This window comes from Lissotriton helveticus, chromosome 11 (assembly GCF_964261635.1).
Source record: "Lissotriton helveticus chromosome 11, aLisHel1.1, whole genome shotgun sequence".
In the NCBI taxonomy this organism is placed as follows: domain Eukaryota; kingdom Metazoa; phylum Chordata; class Amphibia; order Caudata; family Salamandridae; genus Lissotriton; species Lissotriton helveticus.
Genome location: NC_136072.1, coordinates 444,125,182 through 444,151,661, shown reverse-complemented (window position 1 = coordinate 444,151,661; position 26,480 = coordinate 444,125,182). Strand labels below are relative to the sequence as shown.

Sequence of the window (26,480 nt, the reverse complement as noted above, 5' to 3'; positions counted from 1 at the left end):
TAGTCTTACTCTGTCCCCCTGATTTAGGTTATCTCAGTGACAGTTTATGAATTCCGGTATATTATTTCAATTAATGAATGAAAATGTATGAAGCGCACAGAAAGCAAAACGGAATTGAGACGGAGGCATGCTAGGATATCCCTTAAAACTAGGAATCTGAAAACAGCCATCTTCCGAGAGATTTTCGAAAAAGTGAAGCTGTTTTGGCTTTTCAAGTGCAGAGGCAACCTTTTTCCACAGTTTTGCATAAGAGAAAATAATTCGAAGATATACTCTGAACATGTCTATCCATAAATCAAGCACTTGCTTGAGCAAATATCATTTAAATAATCCTTTAGAAATCCACCCGTAGCCAGTGCAGGTAAGAGCAGTAGGGTCGGATTTTGAAAGACGAGGGGAAATTAATTATTTAATTTTCCCCTCAATGTCGTCTGTCTAGTGGAACCCTGCTTGGGGATGGTCCCAGGAGGGCAATCCCTAGCAGGGATCCACCCACTAGGCACCAGTGAGGAGGGAGAGGCACCTTGGGCAAGGGCCTTTGCTCCCCCATATTGTTTTGGTCAAATTTAGTCTTTCTGCCCCCCCCCCCGGGGGCAGAAAGCCCACTAGATACCAGGGATTTTAATTTACATGGAATTAGGGTGGGGGCTGCCCAATATGGGCATCCCAATGCCTACACCCCACCGCAAAAGGACAGTCCTTCTGCCCCAAATCTGTCCCGGGGGGGGGGGGGGGGGGGGGGGGAGAAAGAAAGCTCACTAGATACCAGGGATTTCTTTTTTTTTAAATTATAATTAGGTGTAGTGGCTGCTCAATATGGGCATTCCAATGCCCCCACCCCTCGCTGCAAAATTACAGTCTTCCTGACCCCCCCTGATGGGCAGATGGGGCAGTAGCCCCCAATCTGACCCCCCCGCAGGGACAGAAAGCCCACGTGAAACCAGGGATTTTTAAAAAAAATCCAAATTAGGGGTGTGGGCTGCCCAATATGGTCTTCCCCATCCACACAAGTGCCGCCAGAGCTAGGGTTCAAAATATACAGCTAGGCACTTTGCAAAAAAAAAAGGGTCCGTTTTCACTGTGAAAATGTGGGGTGTTCACGTTATGTTTTTGGCAGTTTCCGGTTGCGGGCACTAGGCCTATACACACAAGTGAGGTACCAATTTTCTCTGAAGACTTTGGGGAATGCGGGTGGGTAGAATTTTGTGGATCCACGTAGATTCTAGAACTTCCCACCACAGAAATGTGAGGAAAATGTGTTTGACAAAGTTTGAGGTTTGCAAGGGATTCTGGGTGACAGAACCTGGTGAGAGCCAGACAAGTCACCCAGTCCTGGATTCCCCTGGGTGTCTAGATTTTAAAAAATGTATAAGTTTGCTAAGTTTCCCTAGGAGCCGGCAGAGCTAGGGTTCAAAATCTACAGCTAGGCACTTAGCAAAAAAAGTGTCAGTTTTCACTGTAAAAATCAAGTGTGTCCACATTGCAAAAATCTGTCAGTCCCAGTAAAATGCCAAAACTGTGTAAAAAATGTTTTTCTGACAAAATCTGTCAGTCCCTGAAAGCTGGGAAAATGGAAATTGCAGCCCCAAAATCCCCCAATACCATTTGCGGGGGACAAACCAGACACTTTCATTTGCAACACTTTTTTCCCCCATTTTCAAAAAAATAATTAGTTGTATTTCGGCTAATTTCTAGGTCCCTTCCAGGGGAATCCAAAAACCCTGGAGACCTTTAGAATCCCTGTGATGTTGGAATAAAAGGATGCAAATTTGGCGTGGATACCTTATGTGGTAAAACATTTACAGAGGCCTAAGCGCGTACTAACCAAATTAGCCAAAAACAAGCATTTACAATGCAACGGTCTCGCCTTTGCAAAAGTTAGAGCTATTGGCATTGTAAATGTTTTGTGTGTTTGTTTTGAAAACAGATAAATAAATGGCATTGTCATTTACAATTCCAATAGCTTAATCTCTTGCAAATGCGAGACCTATTGCATTTGTACCCACACAGAGCCATACACACACACACACACACACACACACACACCCACACTCAGAGCCACACACACACTGAGTAGTCAATACCTTTTCACAGATACATACTGTGGTACTGTAAACCGGGAGCATTGGCATAGCCAGTAGGTCTTGCCTTTGGGACCTTATAAGTGTTGAGCCACGCAACAGTTTATGTTGTTGCAGGAAGGATATTGTGCTGCATAACTAAATACTTATAAGGCCCCAAAGGCGAGACCTTTTGGCTATGCCAATGCTTTTTTTTTTTAAAGTCACAACTGCAACCTAACAAAACCTAATCCCCTCTAGTAATCCCCACCAACCACCTATGTGAACACACACACACACACACACACACACCAGTCCCCACTAATGATCACACCTAACTCCTATTCATTTAATCCATCACAAGGAAATTGGACTAAATGAAGGGGACAGTTTTCTTAAGAACACAGACTGATCCCAAAAGGAAAATTCCCCTGAATTAGCTACTACTCATGGGTTCTGGAGCAGCTTGCTACGTGGCCTAGGGTGCTTCAATGCCTCATCAGGGGTAATAAGCGGCACATAAGTGCAATTACAATGCATTAATTTCTTAAATGCATTTAATTACGTACAGATAACATTACTTGATTAAATTGCAATAAAATATCCTTTGAAATGTCACACACATGCACAATGAAAACGCAAATGACATTAGCAACCATAAATGTCTGTAGCTATGCTAACTGGCTGACCATTGGTTGTTGGAGGCTCACGCGGACAGAGCAGGTCTCCCTGCATCACATCTATTACATTAGACCACACATTCGGCCCTGGTGGCTGACCTGTGTATGGGGCTGTGTTCTGGTGCCACAGGTTTGCATGCTGCCATCGCCAGGTGTGACATGACTGTGCTGTCACCCACTTAGCTGCATGTGGGCTGCCCCACCCACCGGCAGCTAAGAGGGTGATTGCATATCCCTCGCATCCACGGTTCATCCGCTGGTGCTTTTGGTCCCGCCTGTTGCATGTTGGACAGCTCACTGTGATTGTCCAGAGCTGTGCCAGAATGTAGCGACTTTCCTCTTTGAGAGGGCGGTAGAGATGGGTAACATGGGTGGGGCTATGGCACAGAAGAAGTTAACCATGAGTTGTCTAGGAGGCAGAGAAAAGTGTACATGCAAAGGCATGACTCATCTGAGACAGATCAATAAATATTTCAGCCAATTGGAGGTGGCTTAAGTGGGTGTGGGCAGGCCAGCACTGCAGCTCTGTCTCATCCCCTCAGGAGTGGAAAATGTAATGATCACGTGATATGAAAGTGACGTGACAGGCTGGCCTCAGAAAAAAGGATATTAAAACGATGACTGCTTCAGTGTCATATTGGGCTAAAGTGTGTTAGTGCCCAAGAATGAATGCAGTGCTCATTACTCAAGCAGAACTGGGGTGGCAGAGTGGTCTAAAGAACGGTGATGGATTAAACCCAGATCTTTTGACTGGGTGTGAGTGTTTGATTGGTTCGGATGCTCCGTCCATCACCACCCCCTTTTGTACTCCTTACTCAAGCAGGGGCACAAATTATGTATTGCTTCTACTGTAATCTTTCCTGTGTCAAGTGTCTGGTAAATTACGTGATCAAACCACGGCCATCCCTGGGTGACTACGGAAAAACAATTTGATAGCATTCCATGGTTTGTCCATGAAGAAAAATACAGGGCTAATCATTTCATTAAGTTTTAAAGCCAAACCATTGGCATTGAGGGGTGCACGCTAGTGATTAAGCTGCAGACAGTGACACCTGCGGACTTGAACTTTGCAAACACCTTCCCCAACTGACCAATTGTTCGGTTCTAGCCAATTCTTTATCTCCCTAAGCCTCAGTCCCCATATATACCAACGATGGTGACACTAAGAACTAGAGCAACCCCCAGTAGTAGGCTCATAGAAAATGGACAGCTGGAACCTTCATTGGCGACCGAGCTAGTAAAAAAATACATAACTGTATCTTGGACTTAGCCACAAGGCAGCAGAGGACTGTGCAGTGTCAAAGTTGGTACTAAATATATTAAGATATACATATAGACCTGTAGGTTTTTTATTTCAGACCTATTCTCCCCAGAAGGTACTACTTTCAGTTTAAACTGCAGTAATAAATTCATCCTGGTGTGCAATTGGGATTTCTGAGAAGTACCTGAAAGCTCCCATCAGTTCATGCTCCAAGATCGGCTTGTAATGCTTCTGTTCAGAAAACCGGGACAAACCCTAAAGCAATTATCCTTTTCATTACACAGTCCTATTAACTTACCATGATTGTGGTGCCTCACACTTTTCAAATTTACCCTGGTCCCATTCTCCCCTTTGTTTGTGCAGTTGCAAGTTTGAGTTCAGTAAAATCATACCAAATCAAACGTGCTGTGTGAGGAGAAGATGTACCTCCATCGCGGTCAACGAAGACCTCAACATCTTTTGGAGCGGTTGACTGAGCTCTGTGCGTCTGAAGATTACAGTAGTCCTATTCGGGTGGGGAACTTCCCTTCACACGGACAGACATGTAATCACACTGTTGGTGATGTGCGGGAAGCTCTGGACCTGCACAGCTCACGCTTTCTTTTAGTATCAGCAGTACGCCACCTCTTTGAGGTTTGGCAGCCTGTGTGAATGAGGCTGCTGCATGCTGGACCGTTCAGTGCAATGGGATCCCTGGCGACTGCGTTGATCTCAAAGGACTTTAGGGAGTTCTTTACGTGTCTTTGACCTGCCTATTTTTTCCTCCATGGGAGTGCTTTCCATAGAGGACCTGTTTGGGGATGCACTCATCTGAGATTCCGACAACATGCCCAGCCCATCAGGTCTAAACTTTTATCAGCAGTTTATGAACTGACATCAGACTGGCTCTGAACAAGACTTGTGTATCCAGCACATTGTCCTGCTCTTGGATTTTCAGAAGCTTGTGCAGACAGTACATGCAGAAATGATTGAGTAATAGAGCAGGACGCCGGGAGACAGTCCACGTCTCACAGGGGTACAGCAGAGCTGGTGGCAGCACTGCAGGGTAGACCTTCAGCTTAGTTGGTAGGCTGATCCTTCGACCTTCCCAAATGTTAGAGCATTACCTGCCAAAGGCAGAGTTGGCTTTTGCTATTCTGCTATTTACTTCAGCATTGATTGACACTGCTCGGAAAAGGATACTGCCCAGGCACATAAAGTGCTCTACTACCTGTAGTCTCAGTCCATTTAAAGTGATGGTGTTTCTCTGTCTGGAGAGTGGGGAGCTGGCTGGCACATGACCGTAATCTTCATGATGTTGATGGAGACCAAAGTTGCTGCATGCAGATGTAAATTTGTCCATACGGGCTTGCATTTCTGGCTCTGTACTAGCATTCAGACCACACTCCTTGGTAAAGAGAAAGTCTTGCAGCACCGTTTACTTCACCTTGGTGACAGCATGCAATCGCCTCAAATTGAAGAGTTTCCTGTCAGTTCTGTACTTCAGGCCTACTCCTTCAGAGCAGTGCTGGAAGGCATCGGTCAGAGTGGCAGACAATATCATGCAGAACAGAGTGGGTGCTAGAACACACACTTGCTTGACACAGTTGGTGACTAGCGAAAATCATGGTAATGGTTCTACGTCCCTTGCGGAGCCATACTGTGTTTCTGGCAGTAAGACCTGCTACAGGTGAGTGATTAGATGGTTCAGCAGAACTCATGCAAGAACTTTCCACAGTGATTGTTGCATACCTGGCAACAGGTATGCGACAGTCATCGCCACCCCAGGTATGCGCACGGCTACATAGCTCCTGAATGCTGCAGTCTACCATGTGTGCTGCTAACATTCATCACAAAGTTGCAGGTGTGTACAAGTAGGGCACCCTTCAGGCATTTTCAAGGGGTACAATTGCCTCTTTAATTACATTATTACTCAAGATTCAGCTTATAACGGATATGAGCTTTAGTACAAGGCTAGCTACTTTCTCATGGAACAGCTGGAAGGTAGTGAGCGGTCAGGATGGGACATTATGGTACCATAATTTCATCTAATAAATATCGCCCTGAATATTTTGTTTTGAAATATTTCCCCATTAGATTAAGTGATAGAAAATAAGTAGCCAAAGGGACGATCTTTTGTAAATGATATTTAGGACATGATATTTATGTGAGACCATATTTTCGTCAGCTCTATTCTGACATACAGCCGACTCCCAATAGGGCCACACTACTGAACACTGAGCATCTTAGAGGCTCTTGTTAACCCATGTCAACATAGAAGTTAATCCACTTGGATTTATTGTCAGTTTAGCACAAAAAGCGGGCACCGCCTTTGGCACGAAAAAAAAATCCCTTTAAAAAATGATGAAGTTAATACATTTAGTAACTCTCCCCCTTTATGCCAAGAAGGCCCAAAACCGTAAATCACTTTAGACTTTTCACAAAATATCACTATGTTGCCAAATCACAGGCGTTTGTATGTTGCAATCACAATGAAGGATTAGGCTCGGAAAAACAAGGATGAATGTAATCTGTTTATTACTTACTACGCCATCTTCTCATACCAGTCTGTACTGTGTACTAAATTGGAAAATCAGGCCTTTGAGTCTACGAGGAAAGATTCCCAAACAAAGGTGGAAGTTCAGCTATGTGAATTACGCTCCAAGCAACTAAATTCTGGCACAAACACTGCCTGCCGAATAACAGATGAGATTAATGTTTTATAATTTATTCAGGTTCAGTGCTAACTTTGTAAAATAATAAGTACTTTGACCAAGGTTTTCCTGAAAAGCCTGCAGTGGCGCTATTTAATGTCAAATAGAGAGGCTGCATAGTCTTTATCACACCTCATGCCTCTTTCATCCACCACTGGACTCTCCCTGCCCCTTGATCATCCACATTTTCTTTCCTGGTCACTGTTTGTCACTTTTCTTTCTTTCCCCCTTTGGTGTTTTTTCTCTCTTGCTCCAGGTTAAAGTCTGATGAAGAAAAATAAATGCAGGACCCCAAAAAGGACTCTGTGAACCCCATTTGCACCATTTAGGTCAGATATGCAGTGGTCGATGCACAAGGAGTTCACAACACATCCTAAAGAATAACACCCATGTTTTTTGCCCATTCCTTAGAATATGTAAGCCAGTACGGGACAGACTGTAGGATCCCACTGAATATGTCTGCATCACATTTGTAACCATACTTCACCTCCTGTGTTCGCTTATGCAGCTCCTTGTTCCACCACCACCCACTCCTCATGCAAGTAAGGAAGGAAGAGAGCCCACTGGCGCACAGGCTGTGCCATGACAGGCCTCGCTCTCTCTCAGCTGCCTCCATTAACTGCACAAACCACAGCTATGGGTCGCCAAAGCCAGTCTTCTGTGACTCACCTTACGCTGGATTTTGCTTCCCCTACTTGTTTAAATCATGGCCATGTGTCTGGCTCCTGAAACCATTGAAGTGCCGGACTCATTTGTGTTACACTACTAGTTGTACCACTTTCGCGTCTTTTGATTGATTGCGGGGATGAAACGCAGAGGCCTGTGTGACCCAACAGTTTCAGTATTTCTCCCCAGACATGCTCCAACAGGAAGCATCACAGTGGGTGGTGGCCACACACTTCAGATTAAGCACCTTGGCCATTACGAGAAATGTCCTGTTCAGCTGCCTACTGCCTCAAGCCCCTGCATTGAATGTGGGTTTCACCAAGATTCTTCTCTCTCCAAACCATCTCGAACTTTCCGCTAAGCTCACCAAGTTCTAGTACTGCTATTTTTACATGTATATTAAACCTGTTCCGTGAGTCGGACGGCCAGGAGCCATCCAACGTCACAGTGGGCGTGTGCGGAAGGGTCTCAGCCATCCTAGCACTCTCGCCGGTTTCCCCCATGGCCCACTCATCTATGAGCACCCACCAGAGATGGCAGCTCCCCCCGCCCTACACTCAACGTCATCTAATGACGTCAGGGCATGCCGACGTCATTAGACACTACTGAATGCGCTGGAAACCATTTGCTTCAAATTCAGAGGGAGAAGGGGAGATCCTTCCTGTGGAGAGAGGGGGTTTTGTAACAGAGGCATTGGAGGAAAGGTGCTGCTGCACAATGGCGCAATCGTGCAGCAGGAATTCCCACTAGACGCAAGTTAATTTTTTTTTTTGGTCAATTTCCTTAATGGTGGGGAACGACCCCTTGGGGAAGGGTCGCTCCTCTTTGGGGAGCAACTATTTTGGCTGTTTCTGCCCCCCTGGGGGGCAGATCGGCTTATACATTTGGAGTGGTCTCTACTTCACCAGGGTTTACTTTTTTTATGTTGGGGAGCGGCCCCTTGGGCAAAGGTCACTCCCCTTTATGGGGGTGATTGTGGCACTTTCTGCCCCCTTAATCCCATCTGAAGCCACTAGACAATAGGTTTTTTCTATGTTGTTGGGGAGCCGCCCTTGTTAGACACCAGGAAATTCGTCTAAATCAGTTTCTGTGATTGAGCTGCATCTCTGGCAAGGGTCAATCGCCTTTTAGTAGGTGATTATTTTGGCTATTTCTGCCACCCTTGCGGGCAGATCAGCCTTAAGCTTTTAGGCCCACCTGCCCCCCCTCCCCCCCCCAGCTTGGCTGGTGGATTGTGTGTGGACTGATGCATTATTTGCATATGTGATTGTAATGTTTTATTTCTCCTTATTATATTAGTGCAAAGCTTTTGATTCTTGTTTGCGGTTTCGGCAGTGGTTGATCTGAAGTTGCACGTATTTGGTAAGAAAAACATTTTTGTTGTATTTACTCCAAATGAGTATTACTGTCAGGCATGAATGAATTTTTTGTAAGTGGCGTCATAATAGATGCATATTTTGTTTAGGTTTTGAGCGTGAAATTCTTTTTGGATTAGTGCACGTTGTGAATTGTGTTGTCTTAAGTGTAATTTTCTTTTTTTTTCAGTTAGATATTGTTGGTCCTTGCCGTGTCTGTGCAGAGTAGGTGGTGTTGAGTCTAGCTGTTTCTGGCAAGTGAGTGGCATCATTTTGGAGTATATAGGTCTTTGTGATAAAGCCATATTTCGTTCATTACTTAAATTGCAAAGTGTTTGCTGTTGTTCACTTGTTTGTCAAGTTACCGTTATCAGTAAGGATTATGGCTAGCCGCAGGATTACTGCTCAGCAGGTGTTGGTCTGCTTTTTGAATCTTCCTTTGACCAGGTTTATGAGACTGATAGTGCGTCTGAGGCAGAGGAGGAAGTGCAAGATTCTGGCAGTGACTTTTCTGTCCACGAGGAGTCATGTGATATTTAAGCTACTCTCAGCGCCTGTTTTTGAGGAGGACACTGAAGTGTTGATGGTGCAGCAAGAGGCATCTGGATTGCAGCCTGGGGCTGTAGGGCTTTCCATTGCAAGTGCTGGACTCTGGGTTGATCCACACATGCTGCAACCGGTGTTTCTTGCCTTTAGTGGTGATGCAGTGTATGGAGTAAATTGTGATATTTTTTTTTACCTATACAGTTTTCAGTTGTTTATGGATTATGTATTTTTGGCTGAGATTTTTGAGCATACTAATGAGTATGCTGAACAGTATTTGAGGGACAACCGTGCCAGACTTAGGCCCCGCTCTGGAACTACCAAGTGGACTCCCACAAATCGGGATGAGATGAAGTTTTTGGGTTTAACTTTTGTGATGGGCTTGATAAGGAAGCCATCCCAGTCTTCGTATTGGTCTACCAGTCCCTTGATGGCAACAGCTATATTTTCTGCAATTATGAGATTGACAGGGGATTCTGGGTATGAAAATGTTGGGGGGGTACACGCAAGCCATACCCCCTTGTCTCCCCAGGGGTCTAGTTTTCAGAAATGTCTGGGTTTGGTAGGTTTCCCTAGATGGCAGAGCCCGGGGCCAAAAACCCAGTTGACCCCCCTTGCAAAACCAGGTCGTTTTGTGATAGGTAATTGTGATGTCCCCACAATACATTTTGGGCTTTTCCCTGCCGCGGGCACTTGTCCCACCCACACAAGTGAGGTACCATTTGGGAGACTTTGGGGAATGGTGTGTGGGTGAAGTTCATGGATCCACACAGATTACAGGAAAGTGCGTTTGTTTTCTACACAAAGTCGTTTGGTAGGGATTCTGGGGAACAGAACCTGGTGACAGCCACACAAGTCATCCCATCCTGGATTCTCCTGGGTGTCTAGTTTTAAAAATGTATAGGTTTGCTAGGTGCCGGCTGAACTATGGTTCATAATGCACCACTAGGAACTTTGCAAAAAAAAAAAAAAAGTGGTCAGTTTTCACTGGATAAATGTGATGTGCCCATGTTACATTTTGGGCAGTTTCCGGTCACTCGCAGTAGACCTACCCACACAAGTGGGGTGCCGCTCAGTGCGGGTGGGATTTCCAGATTCCAACTCCTGCTGTTCGAGTATAGAGGACGACGTGGGATTTTCTACAAACTGCTGACGTTTGTTGCCTGTGTGCACTTTGAAAGGGGGAGAGCTCTTTAAGTACTTTTAACACCGAGGGACTGCGAGGTCCAGCAGGCTCTCTGACACCCAGCTGCTGCCTCTTCCTTCGGTGTTCCCGCCCCCCGCCCGGACCCTTGAAATACCTTTCGCTGCCCCCGCTCCGCGGGAGCCGCTCAGTGCGGGTGGGATTTCCAGATTCCAACTCCTGCTGTTCGAGTATAGAGGACGACGTGGGATTTTCTACAAACTGCTGACGTTTGTTGCCTGTGTGCACTTTGAAAGGGGGAGAGCTCTTTAAGTACTTTTAACACCGAGGGACTGCGAGGTCCAGCAGGCTCTCTGACACCCAGCTGCTGCCTCTTCCCTCGGTGTTCCCGCCCCCCGCCCGGACCCTTGAAATACCTTTCGCGGCCCCCGCTCCGCGGGTGCCGCTCAGTGCGGGTGGGATTTCCAGATTCCAACTCCTGCTGTTCGAGTATAGAGGACGACGTGGGATTTTCTACAAACTGCTGACGTTTGTTGCCTGTGTGCACTTTGAAAGAGGGAGAGCTCTTTAAGTACTTTTAACACCGAGGGACTGCGAGGTCCAGCAGGCTCTCTGACACCCAGCTGCTGCCTCTTCCCTCGGTGTTCCCGCCCACCGCCCGTAGCGATATAATCTCGCTCCTAATCACGCGACGCGGGACGCGCGCGGGTCTCAGCCCGGGGCTAAGCCCGGGCAAAGGGCGGGCCCTCTGTGGCCCTCAGAGGCACGAGGAGGCCGGGACGCGCCACCCCATTTGGCTGTTACAAAGTTGTAGGTACTGTTTTTTGTTCATACCGATTCTGACATTGCACTGTTCTCACATCATGTCCATCTGGGAGGAGTTGAACGCCCTGTGTGGCACGAACTATGCCCAGAATGTATCTACTCCCCTTATAGTGCTCAGAGATGCCGATGAGGTAAATGACATTGACATTGTGAATACAGACAAAATGTACACTAGTCCCTCACCTCAACCCTCCAATTTACCGTTAATAATTTTGCCAACTGAGGCGATGAACAAAACACCTGACCCAGTCTCACCACCTCAATTGACCCTACTGGCACAGATTGAACATTTGTTAACAACCACACTATCACCTTTGATTACTAAAATCAATGAGCTGGGAGACAGGCTGACTAGTATTGAAAATAAATTATCTAGAAATCCTATCGCCACTGAAACAACTGCCGCACCCCTTCACTCTATTCTCCCCTGCAACAAAGAAAACTTCAAACCCACGACACCTATGAAAGCTCAAATCCCTGAACCTCTCATCTCTCCACCCAATCCAAGAGGCCAGAACATCATTATTTCTAACTCCGTTCCTGCACCCCATAGACTACCCAGGTATCCACATGAACGCAGGAATCGGATCAATTTACCTCCAGAAGCTGCCCCCTACGTGACTGTTCTCTCTGGGGTCCCTGCACTGATTCAGGGCAAATTTGAATCCCATCAGGATTTGTTAAATAAAACTATCTCCTGGCTAAAACAACACAGACCATTGCCACCTGCTTTAGATGGCGGCATTTTGAGGGTCAGGAGGGTGGGGTGGCTTGGTACGTCGGCCAAAGACATCCCGGGGGACCTTATTTTAATTAAATTCAAAACTACGAATATTGTCCCCTATTTGCGATCCTCCCAACCCAAAGAGGGAGATGGTCCCATTCGCATATGGGACTTGCACGATTTTTATCCCGGCCCCCGACCCTACCCGTCCCTAAGGCAAGCGACATGGAACTGTAAATTTTGGTAAAAGGGGATGCCATGAACTGTGTGCTACCAACAATTACCCTTTCCCCCATTTTTGAAATCCTTGGTGATTAGAAATAGATACTGAATCCTGTCTGAATTTTAAACTTTTTAACTGTGTAATTGATGATTTTAAACCGAAATTTTATGTCTATTTTTATAATAATTATAACTATGTATGCTTATATGATATTTCTTTTTGAATATCGAATAAAGCTTATTTTGAACCTTTTGATGTACCGCTTTTATTGGGAGACTTAGGGGAACACAGTATATTAGAACAAGTGTGATTACCAAGTGACTTTCTTTGTATTTCTGCCTTCGAAATGTAAGACAATTTGTAAAATAAAAAAAGTAATTTTGAACAAAGACCTCTAATTCACGTGCTTGCATGGGTACCCACAATTTTAGATAAATGCTCATAACCACTGCTTCTGAACTCTACATTTTGTTCCCACTTTGGAAATATATAGGTTTCCTTGGAGCCCATTTTTCACTCTTTATATTTCACCAAATGAATTGTTATATACCCGGTACACAATGTCAAAACCATTGCAAGACACAGCTCAGTTATTGGCTCTGGGTTCCTCTGGTTCTTGGTGAACCTACAAGTCCTATATTGAGGAACCTGAATCGATTTCCCGTTATGCAATACCTATAATCGATATGTTATGATTAGCCTGATGTCACTAAATACTTTAGTTAGATATAAGTACACGTTAACATTATAGTATTCACCATAATAGCCTTGCACCAATACACGCACAAACGCCCTATTGTGGCCTCGCTAAAAGCATTGCATTAACTAGGCCCCATTTTTGTCTTGCACCCGAATTTCCCTCCTGAGAAATAACCCAACTGTTGCTAAAACCGCTGTTTCAGCTCGTTAGGCCTGCCAAGGTCGTAGGTAGCAGAAGAGAAGACCGATAAGCACATTCCGGGAGGGGTGCAGGGCGGGCTGTCTCGAGACGGTAGTAGGGAGTCACCCGTTCGACCTTGCTAAATCTAGGATGAGCAAAACCAGGAGCGCATTGTGTGCCATATATGGACTTTCCTTTTTCTGTCTGTGCCAGCCTGTACCAATTTGTATTTTTCCATGTTGGGTTATGCTGATGCCGATGCAACTGTATATATGTGATGTACTGACAAGCTGCCAACAGTCTTCTTGGCGGACCTCGTGGGGTGAGGTCGCAAGGAGCTCCTCTGACAGAGTTTTGTTTGTTATAATAAATGCTTGGACCTTCTACACTGCCAACTGACTGATTATTGGTAATTGGGTTTACTTTAACTATAATTGGGTGGTGGTAAATATTTTTCGGTACTTCAGTTGGCGACTCCGCCGGGACTCCGCGTTGGGGCTGTCCCTGTGTATGCACAGACGGTCGGAGGGACATTGAAAAGGGGTACCCTCGATGGGGGGGGGGGGTCAGACTAAACCGACAAGAATTTGGGGTTTGCTCCGCCCTTCCGATCCAGAATACCTCAGCTGCTAATAGCCCCACGCCGGAGTCCTTCGGGCGTGACCCGAGAACCAGCCACGTTGACCTTATCGAGAGTTGCCAGTGGAGAACGTTCAATCAGACCTGCGTGCACCAGGTGAGTGTTGTTTCTCGTTATATGTTGAACTACGTCTGCAGATCTGGATATTGGTACTTAGCATTTGGTGACCTGTGGTCACGGAGAAACTCTGAATTAGCATTTGGTACGAAGAGACTCTGGATAGGGGGTCCGACGGGGGCAATGGTGAGATTGCACGTGCGGACGCTCCTGGTGTCTTTTGTATAAGAAATACTGGAGATAAGGATTGCACGCCTCAGGGGAACTGCGGTTCTCGCTCGGCCGGACTGTTCTCGGGAAAGCCGATGGTTGAGATTGGGTAGCACCCGGACAAATCTGGAGCGGCGCTTAAACGCGGGCTCAGCCAGAATAGTTCGGGAGGTGAACCATGAATACTGTCGGATGGCCTGTAGGCCGGTCTGTGGTTTAAAACCTGTGTGACTATCTCCAGGCAGTCTGAGGACGAGACTGTTGTTGGAAACGTTCTTTGCAGCTTTTTTGATTAGTAGCTGAAGAGTTCTCCATAGGTGGGAGTCGACGGGCTTCACCTTTTGATTGCATTTATCTGTGGGGTTTTTTTTTTTGGTACGTTTTGTGTTTTCGTGTTATGTCCTTTTAAAGCTGTACAATGCAAGACATGAGCGGGTTTTGAATGAGAACATGGCCATGAGAATGAGAGCGCTGTGATTGATTGGCATTTGGTTCTGTTATTTTTGTACTAAAACTTAATTTCTTTTCAGCTGAAATAAAACAAAGGAAAGGGACATGCCGTGTCTTAGCAAATTATGTTTTGGTTGTGTCCGCGGTGATGATGTAAGGCTGGACGAGAGAGAGCCAGCTCCCCCGGAGGGGACACCCAGCCATGATATGTATTGCAAGCATGGTATTGGCCCCCTTATTTTTAATTCCTTATGGCACAAGTACACTAAGGATAACGTAGAATTGCAATGGCCAAAAACTGGGTCTTTTGATGAAAAGAAGCTTCAATATTTACAAGAGCGCCTTTTTGTTAAACGAAGTCGACAGTCTATGTTCGACACTCTTAACAAATGGCAGAAAGAGGCAAAAAGGAGACGCATTCGATCAGAAAAGCTCCTCAAGATAGAGCAAGGACAGACTATAACACAGAAAGCTATCGCCCATGACAAAAACAAAATAGAGAGAAATATTGAAATTGCGGATAGACAATTTAGGTTACAAGTGGACAAAAGCTATGTAACTCGAGAAGGAACGGAAGATGAGTTAGAGGAGCTGCTGGATGCGAGGCCTCCTCCGCATGCCCCACAGCGCGTATATCCCGCCATACCTGTCCAGCCCGAAGCCAGGTCACGAGCATCCGCCCCAGAGGAACAGGGCTCTGTTACCTCCGGGCGAAATGCCGGTGTTCCTTCTCCACATGGAGGGGACCTGGTCACGCTTGATTCCATGCAGGCACTAGCACCCCCTCATATACAACTAAGTTCCCCAACTCCCGAGTGGGTTTCTCCCTCGGTCGGTGCGGCACCCGGCGAGTCGGAACAGACTCCGAGGGGGACAGCTGGGGGAATGGACGGCAAACGACTATTCACTAGATCATCCGTGGGATATGGGGAGAAAGAGGTGTTAGAAGATCAGGCTGTTAGATGGATAAGGAGCGACGCGTACACTGTGACCGACATATGGAGTACGGTCAAGGATTTAGAACCGGTCATGCAGCAACACGTGATATTCCAGATGTCTAATTCACTCATTTGGTCCTGGGAAGTCAGCTTCAGGGACGGGACTGCCCCTCAGATATTGTATAATATCCGGAACTGGTCCCATAAATTGAGTCTAACACCGAATGAGGTATTTAAGAATATAGATACCCTGGTTCAATACCGAAGGAGACTGTTTTTGAAGAGTCCACAGTGGACTACTCAGCATCCCATGCGAGAAGTTCATCCCATTTATCATCCCGAGGTCCCTGAACAGCGAGATGGTAACCAGGCAATAATACGGGCAGGGATAGCAGCTAGATTCCAGGAACAATGGGTTTACACTCCATGGAAGAGAAGTGAGGTCCTAGCCCTGAAATCCCAACTACCTGAACCCCGAAAGAATCCTACCGCCTACTACAAAGAATTGACTGAGGTAGCTGCCTCTGTTGTAATGACCTTAGCAGATGTTGAGTTCTTCTTTGGGTTACTTGTACCTGTTGACATATGGCGACAGGTGCACAACTCATGCTGAGCTAGGGGGGACATGGGAGGAGTGGAGGGGCTGGGACCAGGATCGCAAACCAGGGGACAAACCAAGGGCTGAAATAACATCTCTACCAGCGAAAATATTAGCTTTTATGCATACTCTGATTCCGCCCAGAAAGGTTGACTGGGATAAATTGTCCGCTTGTCGGCAGAAGGAGGAAAGTGTGTCCGATTTCTTCACAAGGTTCAAGGAAGTTTATTGATTTTAGTGGGCAAGATTTGGCAACTGAAGGTGGAACTAGATTGTTTGTTAACAGATTCGTTACGAACTTGGCCCCAGAGATTTCTGCACGATTAGAAGCAGCAGAAAGTACATGGACTAACTCTACCCCGTCTGTAATCCTAAGCATGGCCCAGTACTATGAACATAGAGAGAACGAAAATAATGAAAAGGTGGAAAAGAAAACGAAAGATCTTAAGATTCGAGTATTGTTGCAGCAAGTAGTGCGGGACAAGGAGGGGGGAGAGGAGGCCGAGGAACTATGTCCAGGGGGGCGGGAACAGGCAGGGGTGCGGGAGGAGCCCCGACAATAGGTTGAACCAGTGTTCTTATTGTAGGGAGGAGGGACACTGGAAAGCACAGTGTCCGTTTTTGCTTGCCCAGAGCGGAGAAGTCCGAGGGCGAGGGCGAGGACGCCCCGACCGAAGTGATATGCACAAAGAAGAGACCAGGCAAGCCGGAAAAGAACCATTTTGATTGTCCCCAAAGCAGACAGTACTATCAGGAAGGTTATGAATACGAGGATCAAGACGCATACGCGACAGCATAGGACAGCCAAGGACAGAGTAGGGGCCAAGTGTCGATTCCAGTCAATCAAAGGGGACCTTATGTAAAAGGGGAAGTGTTGGGGACCTCTGAGAATTTCCTAATTGACACAGGAGCAATGAATAGTTCAGTTGCTCGATCATTGGTTCCAGGGGCGGCTCTGTCCGGGCAAAATATTGTTTCAGTGGGATTCTCGGGAGTCCCAGTTGTCAGCCCCATCTCTAGACCTCTCCCTTTCACAATCGATCCTGCCACCATTGACACTCCTCTACTACTGACCTCGCATTGCGGAGAAAATTTGTTAGGATTAGATATGCTAAAGAAATTAAATGCAACAATTCATTGCTCTGTGGACGGGGTTTATTTAACGATCCGACCCTATGCTGATCACGTGAAACAATGTTTCGCTAAAGGTGAACGCCTTCCGTCTGAGTTCAATGGCATTCCCGCCACACTTTGGGCAACAGGGGATGCGGATGTGGGTAAGCTGGATATTCCTCCGGTTCACATTACGTTGAAACAAGGCGCAAAATTGCCACGCATCCCGCAGTATAAAATAGCACCAGCAGGAGAACGAGCTTTGCTGCACATTATTCAGGACCTGGTCGATAAAGGAGTGGTAGAAGAAACGGCTGCCAATATTTGCAATAGTCCGATCCTCCCGATTTTGAAAAGGAACTCTGATGTTAGTGAGCAGTGTGCTGCTTACCGTTTTGTGATTGATCTGAGAGCCGTTAACAAAATAGTGGTGCCACAGTATCCCCTGGTGACCGACATTACCACGATTCTCACAATGATCCCACCAACTGCCCAATATTTTTCGGTCATTGACCTGAAAAATGCTTTCTTCAGCATTCCCATCCATCCTGATAGCAGACAGATTTTCGGATTCTCGTTATCTGGTCGAAGCTTCCGCTTCTGTCGCACACCTTAAGGTTATACTGAGAGTGCGAGCATATATAGCCAAGCCCTTAAAGCTTTGCTGGATGATCTGGATCTGCCGAGTGGCAATGTACTGTTGCAATATGTGGACGATTTGCTCATTGCCTCTGACACGGAAGAGGGCTGTAAGGAGGCCACGGTTAAATTATTGCATCACTTGGCCGCTAAGGGGAACAAGGTATCCTTATCAAAATTCCAATACTGTCGACAGGAGGTGACCTACCTCGGTCATCTACTATAGAAGGAGGGTAGACGACTAACACCTGAACGCATCACTACCATTTCTAACATGTCTGTTCCTTGCACGCAGCGTGAAGTTCGCGCTTTTCTTGGCATTACCTCTTACTGTTGCCAATGGATACCTAATTTTTCCCTTCTTGCTAAACCTCTGTTGCACTTGACTACGAAAGATGTGCATGAACCCCTACCCTGGACGGATGAATGTCAGCATTCTTTTGACTCTCTCAAAACTGCTTTGTGCTCTGCTCCTGTTTTAGGCACTCCTGACTATCGTAAACCTTTTGTACTATATGTACACGAGGTCGACGGTTGTTCATTGTCAGTGTTAACGCAGGACTTTGGTGGTAAGCAAAGACCGTGCGCTTACTTGTCAGCTACATTGGATAATGTTGCTAGAGCACTTCCTAGCGGTCTGAGGGCCACAGCGGCTGTCGCAGTGGCAATCCGGCAGTCGGAAGGACTCGTCTTGAATTCTAATTTGACCGTGATGGTACCGCATGCTGTGGACACATTGCTAAATAAAACCAAAACGCAACACCTTACAAGTGCACGTCTCACCGGATATGAATTGACATTGTTTGCACCACACATTACGATCACTCTATGTGCAACATTGAACCCTGCCACGTTGTTACCACTCCCTAGGAGTGAACATAATACAGATCTCCATGACTGCATTTATCGTACCGAAGAAGAAACCAAAGGCAGAGTTGACCTTACTGACACCCCTCTAGATGACCCTCAAGGGGAGTTATTTGTGGATGGGTCTTGTTTTAAACTAGCAGATGGAACAACAACAGCTGCATATGCAATCACAACTTTGAAAACGATCGTTGAGACGTTGCGAGTACCTCACCGGTCAGCTCAGGCTGCTGAACTCATGGCCTTGTTGCGAGCCTGTGAGTTGAGTGAGGGACTTGAAGTCAACATTTACACGGACAGCCAATACGCCTTTGGCGTGGCCCATAGCTTTGGGCGGCTGTGGAGGGAGCGGGGTTTCCTTCCTTCCCATGGCCATAAAATTCAGAATGGTCCCTTGGTTGTACGACTGTTGCATGCCCTCACCTTACCCAAGAAGGTAGCCATCATCAAGTGCAGTGCACACAAAGCAATAGTGGATGAAGTGGGGGAGGGAAATGCTTTCGCAGATCAGGTGGCCAAACAGACAGCACAAACCCCGATGTCAACCATGTTCGTAAATACCTCTGCAAGATGGGTGGAGGACTCTGAATTGTTTGATAATACTATGGAAAGTGTGAGTGTTGCAGAAGGAAGCCACTCCCGCAGAATTAGAGAGATGGGAAACGGAGGTAGGAAGGTTGGATGAAAATAATTGCTGGATTGATTTGACCGAAAAACAGAGATGGCTATTGCCTAATGCACTAGTACAGGCTGTTGTGACTATGGCACACGGACCGGCACACACGGGAGCGAAAGGTATCTGCGGGCTCCGGGACCCAGTTTGGAACAACCCTAATATTCAAAGGACAGCTGTCCGGTTGGTCCAATACCGTATGGTCTGTTTACAACACAATCCAGGGAAAGGGGAAAGTGTCTTGAGCGGGAATTTTGCACCTCCCTCATTGCCTTTTGAAGTGCTCCAAATGGATTACATCCATATGGAGCGCGTCAATAATTTGAAATACGTTCTGGTGGTGGTATGTGCTTTTAGCAAATGGGTTGAAGCCTATCCCACCAAAGAGAATACTGCAATGGCCACAGCAAAAGCCCTCTTAAAAGAGTTTGTGCCCCGCTTTGGATTGCCCCGTTTGATCTGGTCGGACAATGGGGGGCACTTCCATGGGGCCCTTGTCAAGCATATCTGTGAGGGTCTACACATTAAACAGAAGTTCCACGCTGCCAGACATCCGCAATCAGCAGGGCTCGTGGAAAAATATAACGGCATCCTTAAGCTCAAAATGGCAAAAATACAGGAAAGCACTGGGTTAAAATGGCCTGACACCTTGCCTTTAGCTCTCATGTCATTACGCGTTACCCCACATTCTCGTTCTGGCCTCTCCCCGTAGGAGATATTTGGTAGGCCTGCTAATGTATGGGGGGTACCCAGACCACGTTCTTTTGCAGATATTGAATATCCTATGTTGATTGATTACCTTTATGCTCTGACTAAAGACCTTCGTTCTGTTCATCAGCAGGTAGCTTCTGTACTGCAGCCGCTGCCAGAGGGCCCCGGTCATCGACTGCAACCCGGCCAATGGGTATTGGTGAAGAAATTTGAGCGTGATACCAGTTTGGCTCCAAGGTGGTCCAGGCCACACCAAATACTCCTGGCCACCAGGACGGCGGTTAAAGTAGATGGGAGAAAGCATTGGATACAGGTCTCCCATCTAAAGAAACTGCCTCTTCCGCTTCCTTTTGATCAGCAACGCCCAGGGGGAATTCTGACGCAGGAAACAGAGAGAGCCGCTGCACTTGTACCCTTTTCGGGCGCCTGCGAGATTGAACCGAGGCTAGGGGAGGAGAAGGCGAGGCCAGATGACTTGGTCCCTACTAAGTCTGCAAAAGCTTTGAATCCTGCTATCAGTACCCCGGCAAGTGAAAGTTCTCATGTGCGTGAAGTACCTGGCATCCTTTTTCCGGATCAGGAAGTGCCGGGTAATGTGCGATACAACCTGCGGCCAAGAAAGCCAAAACACGGCACCTCAGACCCCATCCTCAGGAGATAGGGAAAGACTTAATTGCATAAGACAGGGGTTGCTAGTTCTTTTGGTCTGAGGGGCTGAGCGAGACACTGGACTGAACACGTTGAGAGCTGGAACTCTGATCATTGTGCTCTGTTCAGAAAGAAGACTCAAATCTGCATAAAAGGCCTAGGTTGTACAACGGAGGTAAACTGGAGTACTACTGGTTAGTTTTGTCTGGGATGAATGATAGGAGTCTGCCTGTGAGACTCTGACTGACACAGGAAGACCAACCCTCTCGCATGACGGACTGCTAGGCCTACTTTGGACTTTTAGCTAGAAATGTACCCTTTTGGTCGTATTGTTTTAGAAGAAGAATTCCCGATTGCCCCACGATACGTACCCTTTTATGAGCCAATGTTTTCCACATGGACCACGAAGGTCAAGGTAGCATTCGTAGTAGTTATAGCTGTTATTGTAGCAGTGTTTATGGGCTTGTTCATATATTTAGAACACGAATATCCTTTACAGAAGTTGTTGCAATCCACTGCTGCACCCTCTGAGCATTTTCTGTTTACGTTGGCACCTCACAAAGAAAGACATCGCCAGAAATATGCTAAAAATGTATTTGTTGAAATGCGTCATCAAACACACAGTGTCACCAACACTACTGATTGCTGGGTTTGTGGGCTTCTACCGTCAGTGGTGCACAACCATGATCTATTTCTCTCACGTCCTTTATCCTACCTGGGCAGCTGTGAGGCTTGGTACAAATTATTTTTAGCAATATACCGCCACTGGGGCGAGCATCACAGGGATTTCGATGTTAATGAACATAATATCATTCTAGACTATGTTCGTGCACACTATGGTTTCAACCAGACAGGAAATGGGGGGCGGGGAGCAATAGACCCACAAGCATGTATACAGCTGTACTTGGTAGCGATGAATAAGACTTGGTTGCAGGATGAACTTTCTGATTTTAGGGATTTTAATGCTTCGCAATACTGTCAGCTGTTTATTGAACGTAATGTTACAAGAGATCGTACTGTACCCATTCCTATTTTGAATGTTTCTGCTGCATTCTGTGTGCAAGGGGTGGGCCGGATACAGATGGGAGATAGTATCTGCAATTATACTTTTCGTCTGAAGAAACGCATTAGCCCTCCCTTGATAACTCCACCTAATGTGTATTTTGTTTGTGGAGAACATGCATATACCTGGTTGCCACGCAATTGGGCGGGACGTTGCTACTTATCTTTCCTCTTCCCGCCAGTGTACATAGCACCATCTGATTATCATAAGACGCATCAGCTACACCCAGCACAATCACTCCCACTCCCTGTAAGCACCACCCCCACTGCGTTCCTCGATAGACAGCGCAGGCAAATCGATATGACCGAAGTCAATCAAACAGACACCTCTTTGCAGCAATTCACAGATTTTAGCAAGGGTTTAACACCCTTTTGGGGTCCCATATTCAATAGCAGGGCAAATAAGGAGATTGTCCAGGATAGTGGAAAATGTCATTAACATAACAACTGACATCCTAACGAACTTCACTGTGGAGCTTCAGGCGACGAGACTCGTGGTGCTTCAAAATCGTATGGTTTTGGACGTTATCTTGGCTGATCGAGGCGGAGCATGCAGCGTGATTGGCAGTTCTTGCTGTGTATATATCCCTGACTCCGCCCCCTCTGTTCATCTGGCAATCCAGAAACTGCACCGCATTGCTTCTGAAATGCATACCGAAAATGGGTCCTGGTCACTGTCGGGTTGGTTCTGGGGTCTCTTGTCCACTTGGGGATGGAAATTGTTATTGATCCTGGGTGGTGCAGCCGGTATCATCTTTACCTGCTGCGTCCTGATACAATGTGGTCCGGCCTGTTGCTCTTACTGTGCTTCCCGAGTCACTACGCATTGCATTCCAACCCCTGTTCCTACTAAACACCAAATGTTGCAGCAGGGGATACATGAATTAATGGCAATTAATGAAGAAATATTTGAAGAGTAACTGCTCGACTTTGTATTTAGCTACACCACGCTAAAAGGAGGGTTTGAGGAACCGGAATCGATTTCCCATTATGCAATACCTATAATCGATATGTTATGATTAGCCTGATGTCACTAAATACTTTAGTTAGATATAAGTACACATTAACATTATAGTATTCACCATAATAGCCTTGCACCAATACACGCACGAACGCCCTATTGTGGCCTCGCTAAAAGCATTGCATTAACTAGGCCCCATTCTTGTCTTGCACCCGAATTTCCCTCCTGAGAAATAACCCAACTGTTGCTAAAACCGCTGTTTCAGCTCGTTAGGCCTGCCAAGGTCGTAGGTAGCAGAAGAGAAGACCGATAAGCACATTCCGGGAGGGGTGCGGGGCAGGCTGTCTCGAGACGGCAGAAGGGAGTCACCCGTTCGACCTTGCTAAATCTAGGATGAGCGAAACCAGGAGCGCATTGTGTGCCATATATGGACTTTCCTTTTTCTGTCTGTGCCAGCCTGTACCAATTTGTATTTTTCCATGTTGGGTTATGCTGATGCCAATGCAACTGTATATATGTGATGTACTGACAAGCTGCCAACAGTCTTCTCGGCAGACCTCGTGGGGTGAGGTCGCAAGGAGCTCCTCTGACAGAGTTTTGTTTGTTATAATAAATGCTTGGACCTTCTACACTGCCAACTGACTGATTATTGGTAATTGGGTTTACTGTAACTATAATTGGGTGGTGGTAAATATTTTTCGGTACTTCAATATATCCCCACAGCCAGAAGGGTTCAGTGAATGGAACGGTAAATTACTTTCAGGAATCTGTCATACTTAGAAAAAGTTACAGGTGACATCAATGGCACAAACGATATTTTATTTTCAACTCAATTTCAATATTTTTTATTTTCAACTGTTAGATTCTATTAAAAAGAAATAATCTTGAAGGATCTATACAAATGACTCCTAGCTGAAGTCAGAATTGTGTTATTTTTCAGAAATGTATAGCTTTCCGGGATCCATTATTGGTTTCACACCCATTTCTACCACCAACTGGAAGGAGTTTGAAAGCACACAAAAATAGCAAAAACAGGCTTAGTACTAGTAAAATGCTAAAACTGTAGAAATGTTTGGTTTCCTGTCAAAGGTCTGGCTGTCGCTAAGAAGATGGCGATTTCGGAACCACAAACCCTTTGTTGATGTCATTTGCAGGGAAAAAACAGATGCTTTCTTCTGCAGCACTTTTTTCCACATTAAAAAAAAAACAATTTAGCTGTATTTTGGCTCATTTCTGGGTTCCCTTCAGGGGAATCCACAAATCTTGGGCACCATTAGAATTCTCAGGATGTTGGGGTAAACAAAAAAAAAAAAAACAAAAAAAAAAAGACGCAAATTTGACATGGATACCTTATGAGGACAAAAAGTTACAATGGCCTAAGCGTGAACTACCCCAAACAGCCCAAAAAAGGCTTAGCACCTGGGTGGGGGGGCGGCGGGTGAAAGACCTAGCAGCGAAGGGGTTAAGTACCCTGGTCCTGCTATCCAGTTTCCAAAAGAATAGGATGGCTGTTTGAACTCGATGGGCAGCAAATGGCTTCGACTGAACATAAACTAAACAAAGATAACAGTGGTGGTGGGAGGGTGTGTGGCGGGGTAGGCTCTGAACTTTGGGGCACCTCTCGTAGCCTGGGGCTTGTGGTACAGAATCAAATGCCAGATTTACTAAATGATGGTCACAATGTGCCACTGGTATACTTGCAGCCACAACCTAATTTTACAAACTGACCTCTATACCAATCGGTCGGATTGTGAAATTCCGAAGCAGAGGGGGTCGTAATCTGACCCAGCTCATGAACATTAAGGAGGCAGGTCGCAAATTGCAGCTCACTCTCATTGGTGGCCATCAGCATGCATGATGTTTTCCACAAATGTAGAGGTGCTGGATTTAAAATACATTGTATACTTAAAAAAACATTTTTTTTTTTTTTAAATAATGAGTGGCCAATGGCCCCTGGACTACTGCCAACGCTCCAGCAATTTTTTTTTTACATTTACAAAGGGGAAATGGGTCTATTTGCTTTTTGAATGGCTTACCACTCCAACTCAGTTGTTAACTTTAAATGTTTCAGTGCAAAACACGGATACATCACATACCGATCTGGTGTTTGGAAGGGGCGCCTACAACATGCACCTTCCGAATACCACACCAGACTGCTACAAAGGAATTTTTACATTGGAAAAATCATTGTTTACCTTGTCAATCTCTGATTCAGAGTATCGGTGACCACAAATGGATAGCACATCTGGCCCTTAAAGGTTAAATTAATTGTTATTTGTCCGTGATTTCTTAGGGTGAGCATGGCAGTTGCAGATTTGTACCACACCTCTTACCTTGACAATAACGTGCGTTTCACAGCATTTCATCAACTCTAAGTTGATAACAGATTTTACTTTTGGCAAGCGTGTTTTTGTGAACGGAGGAAGTGTGAATGAGACATGTCTGTAGAGATGACAGGCTAGATGATGATTTGAGAGCCTGGTCTGCCATATTATCCGATTTAAGTAAGCCATGCATGTATTCTTCTTGCTCTAGTCTCTATGCTCTTGTTTGCATTACACAATGAAGGAACATCTTTACACACCCAAAGGACATCTGTACAAAACAGAATTACTGCAATTTACCCTGTGACGCTGTAACAATTGAACTAACCACTGGTGTCAGTTACATTTGCTATCTGTAGGCTGACTAATGTGACCAAGGGTCCAGGAACAGACCGTTTCCTACCTTAGCACACTGACCTCTCAACTCTGCGAATCACCATAATGGCAAGCCTGCGCTGACCCATGTGACCTTGCTGACCGCAGGGTAGAAGACTACATGGACTTCTTAGTTCTGGGGCTGAAGGCAGGGGCAAGCTGTGCTACAGAGGTGGACTTTAGTGGCAGAAAGTAGACAGCCTGTATGTATGTGTATATGTATGTGTGGTATTTGAATAGTGTGCTGTGCAATACTGATGTGTTGTGACCCTTGAACCCTGGGCTGACCACCATGAACCCGAGAGTGATCACTCTGACTCTGGGACTGACCACCACGACCGGCAACCCTGGGGGGGCTAGCACTATATCCCCAGAATTGGCAGCTGTGACACCGGGGGAGAACATTTGTCTCCAGGTGTTTAAAGCCATGCTTTACTAAATTAAACAGATAGCAGCGGCGAGGGCACAAGGCGCGAAGTTATTACCCCAATAGGTTGATGAAATGGCGCTGCTGGTTTGGATAGAGCAACCTTCCGAATTTATCATATTAGGTTGGGGAGCCCAAAATATCAGGCACAGATCATGTCATGATGCAAAATAGATGGAACTCGTGAGAAGACATTCTGCTGTTATAATTATTTTGATGGCCTTGCACGAGCCATGCAGTCACACTCTATTTAACAGCACGGAGGATGACTGAGATCCATTATGACTACCTCGTCGCAACTGCTGCTTCTAGCTTTCATACAGACGATCATCGGGCTGCCACCGGCCACACTAACCGATGCATGGGTATGGGTATGGCTGAGACTGTTGGAGAGACAAGATCCTCGATGAGGACAACGGCTGTCAATCTTTGGGCAAAAGTGGCTCACACGGAGGAGTCTTGTGAAGGAGTTTTTTTGGTTGCACAGGTGAGGCTTGCCATATGAAATTACTATGGGGGGGGAGGGCTTAGTGCTCAAGGCCGAACAAGCACTCATGATATGCATCTACAAACAGAACAATCCTGGGAGTGGTTCAGGAGTGGTACGCGCGTGCTCTAAAAGGAATTTTTTTTTAAAAAGCATGGTGATGGTGCATGCGTGCACTCGCAGCCTGCTCTTTTTCAAAGCACACTCGTGCTTGTGGCGCGCCACTGCGCACTCCCGCAAGCTGTA

The 26,480-nt window shown here is 46.1% G+C and overlaps 1 protein-coding gene and 1 long non-coding RNA gene across 3 annotated transcripts in view; both read right to left on the bottom strand.

The window, feature by feature from the left end:
• The window catches only part of SERPINE2 (serpin family E member 2), a 428,055-nt gene that overhangs the window by 379,607 nt on the left and 21,968 nt on the right, over nt 1–26,480 (bottom strand). The gene's annotated exons all lie outside the window — the stretch shown is intronic.
• Nucleotides 8,889–25,135, bottom strand: LOC144792857 (uncharacterized). Its single transcript, XR_013602637.1, has 4 exons — nt 23,327–25,135; nt 12,758–12,808; nt 12,435–12,499; nt 8,889–10,329 (listed from the first exon to the last, which is right to left on the bottom strand). It is a non-coding gene; the product is annotated as an uncharacterized LOC144792857 (long non-coding RNA).